Source organism: Papilio machaon, chromosome 2, assembly GCF_912999745.1.
Source record: "Papilio machaon chromosome 2, ilPapMach1.1, whole genome shotgun sequence".
Classification (NCBI taxonomy): domain Eukaryota; kingdom Metazoa; phylum Arthropoda; class Insecta; order Lepidoptera; family Papilionidae; genus Papilio; species Papilio machaon.
Window position 1 is genome coordinate 2,765,262 of NC_059987.1, and position 3,456 is coordinate 2,768,717.

The 3,456-nt window shown below is 31.9% G+C and overlaps 1 non-coding gene across 1 annotated transcript; it reads right to left on the bottom strand.

Annotated features, from left to right (window-relative positions):
- Positions 1 to 1,718: 1,718 nt before the first annotated feature.
- On the bottom strand, positions 1,719 to 1,791 carry Trnak-cuu. Its single transcript has one exon. It is a non-coding gene; the product is annotated as a tRNA-Lys (tRNA).
- Positions 1,792 to 3,456: the final 1,665 nt, after the last annotated feature.

A 3,456-nucleotide genomic window follows, 5' to 3' on the forward strand; every position in this document is an offset into this window, starting at 1 on the left:
TCCACCTGTCCAAGGCCATGAGAACAGAAATGTCAGCAGACATGAGTCACCAATGAGTACGACGCACATGCGTGGGCACGCCGCCAGGAAATCCTTTATTGATTCCCGCGCTCCCGCTTTCTAAGGAATGTCGCAAGCATTGTTGCCGCCAAAATTACATCCCCCTTTATAATTCGAATTAAAGATTTTTCAAATTACATTTTTAATGCAATCGGACATTGCTAGTTTTACTAGTTTTTCTAACCAAGCTTTGTAATGAATTCGAAGTCAATAAAGTTTTCGAACGAAGTAGGTTTTTACAGAATTACTTAACTTATTAAAATTGAAATATTTGCAACACGTCAAAAGTGTAATTGTTAGATGCAGTGCAGCGGATCACATCTGGGAACATAAAGGAATGTCGGTACGTCCTGCTTTCGGAAGCTGCGGCTCCGGGATTCCGACCTACTTCCAAAGCGAGCAATATCTCTCTCAACGTAAGAAAATAATTGCATTTTCACTGCAATTTTTTATTTACTTTTATCGCAGTTGTATTTATTTTTTTAATGATGTTTTAGTTCCTTTCTTATATTATAAACTAGCTCTTACCCGCGACTCCGTCCGCGCGGAATAAAAAAAATAGAAAACGGGGTAAAAATTGTCCGTTTCCTGGTTCTAAGCTACCTGCCCACCAATTTTCAGTCAAATCGATTCAGCCGTTCTTGAGTTATAAATAGTGTAACTAACACGACTTTCTTTTATATAATACTAGCGACCCGCCCCGGCTTCGCACGGGTGCAATGCAAAATATACCTACTACAGAATAAATGCACAATTTATTTAAGGTACTTAAATGGAAAAGGATTAATGCTGTATTGTTTAAAATCACTTCGTAAAAGAATAAAAATGGTTATGCTGGGTTATCCCTAAGAGATAGACATATACCATCGCGGACTTTTTTGTTGAACTTTTTAAGGTGAACAATACTGTAGTACATTATTTTGGTCTATCTCGTAGGGTTCAGCCAGCGTTTGCAATATAAGCGCAAAAAAACGTGCTTATTTACGACATCACATTAGAAAACTTTAAATTTATCAGTGTTTCTCTACTATATTATGCATTTATTATACATACAAACCTTCCTTAAGAATCACTCTATCTATTAAAAAAAACCGCGTCAAAATCCGTTGCGTAGTTTTAAGATCTAAGCATACATACGGACATACAGCGAAAGCGACTTTGTTTTATACTATGTATTGATATAGATTAACTGTTACTATTTGACAACTTAACAACAATGGATCTAGAAAGTGTAAGTCCTGTAAGTCCTTAAAAAGGTCATGAATGGATATGAGTTGGCGCCAGTTTGTTTCCACCATCGATATAACAGCTACCTGGTTTAGTATGAACAATTGCATGACTATGTTAATACCTAGCTGGAAGCCGTAGCAATGAAGCAGTTAAGCTAATGTTGATAAGCATGGATATTGCCACACGCAAAGTGTCAATAAGCAGCTAAATTCTTGAATAAAGCCTTACACACGACCTTACATTGTAACATTTGACAGGTGCAGTTTATCGTAAAATTAACTATAGAACAACATGTAACATTACACTATTTACCGATCTGCCTCAATTTGCATTATTTATTACTAGGTTAAAAAGCTTAATTTTACTGACCTGTTGTAAAATACCACTCCTAGCACCGTGAAAAATTATAAAAACGTTCAAAAAGTATTCGCCCAACGTGGGGCTCGAACCCACGACCCTGAGATTAAGAGTCTCATGCTCTACCGACTGAGCTAGCCGGGCCTTATAATGTTGACTGAAATAACTGTTTCCATATTACTTTTTAAAATTACTATTAAAAAATTTAAAAATAATACTTAAACAATGTGATCAATTTTTTATTATTGCATTCGTATCTTCCCTGCAGTTTTAAAAGAGAACAATAGGTCGAGATGTTAGTTTTTGATTATTGAGCATGTTTTTTTTTTTGTTGCCTCGCAATGAAACGATACAACCTCGTTTTTAAACTTTTTAGATCTTTTATTTAACAAGAATTAAACAAAAGTTTGTTTATTAAAAAGGTTTTTTTCTATTTCTTCGTTGTGTAGTTTTAATCTTATTTTGACAAAGGCAATGGAAAGTTATTTAAATCTCTAGAAACTTCTCGAAGATTATATTAGTGGAAGGAAATAAAAGATTCGTTTAGGATTTTAAAAATATTTAATTCTCTCAATACAGTCGGACAGTTAACACCAAGTTTTAACAATACCTTGTGCGTAAGGAAACTATTAAAAATATATTTTCTTAATAAACAATTGCGGTGGTTCACAATCTCTATATTTATTACATTGGGAAATGTAACGAGAACATTTTTAAAAGTTGAAATTAAAAAAATCATTGGGAATAAAAACTCATAGCCAATTTTTTTTTTTTGAAAATTATGAAATCGTTGACATAAAAATTGTTACAGATTAAATTAAAATTGTGCGCGATTTGTGCATTTAAAAATAATAAAAAGTATAATTCAGTAAATACTTTTTTATAACTATTGTTTTTTTCAGCGCAATCATTCGCTCATTAATATTAAAACTATATTTACAATACAAATAAGTAATAATCGTATAAATTAATATATCCTAAATAAGTACTTTGCACAAAATGTCACAACGCTCGTCACTTCCATATACTGAGGTCAGAGTTACGTCACTAATTCAGATCATTGCGTCACTTTATCTGACGAAATCAATTTATCCTCTAAATTGTACTTTGTTTACTTTTGTCCTTTATATTTAGATCGCTAAATGCAGTCTCATATACCTGATATTACCTAAAAAAAAAATCACAACAATACAAGAATACGTATACTAACTAATCTCATAAATAAATGCCTTAATTTTTTTTAAACACTTAACTAAATAATTTGTACAATACATCCGAGTCTTCCATTGATTGTGGTGATGAAATATAGACAAAAATAATAATAAATAATATGATAAATTAATAATATTCCACCACAGTCTTTAGAAACACACAAATGTAACAAAAAAAATGTATGGAGACAATATGGAAATGTCTTTAAATAGGAACACACGAAATAAACGTTAATTTATGACATCAACAAATCGATATTTGGTCTGTACAAAAACATTTGACACATTCTTGCCTTGAGTTTTCACTGACGACACAACTTAAAAAAAAAAAACTTTTTTATTTAAACAAATAGATGTTACATGTTTTTAAACAAGTATATCGACAGTGGAGACACATGGCTATACTGAACAATACAATATGTCTTGGAATGATCTCAGTACATGATATCGAAAATGCACACAATATTGTAGCCTCCGTTATTAGCATATGGAGTTAACCTTAAAATTAAATTCCACGTAATACTGTCTTAAGGCTGGGTTAAATTAAAACAATATTGCTGAACCTTAAAACATGTCGTACACTAATTATAAACAATTA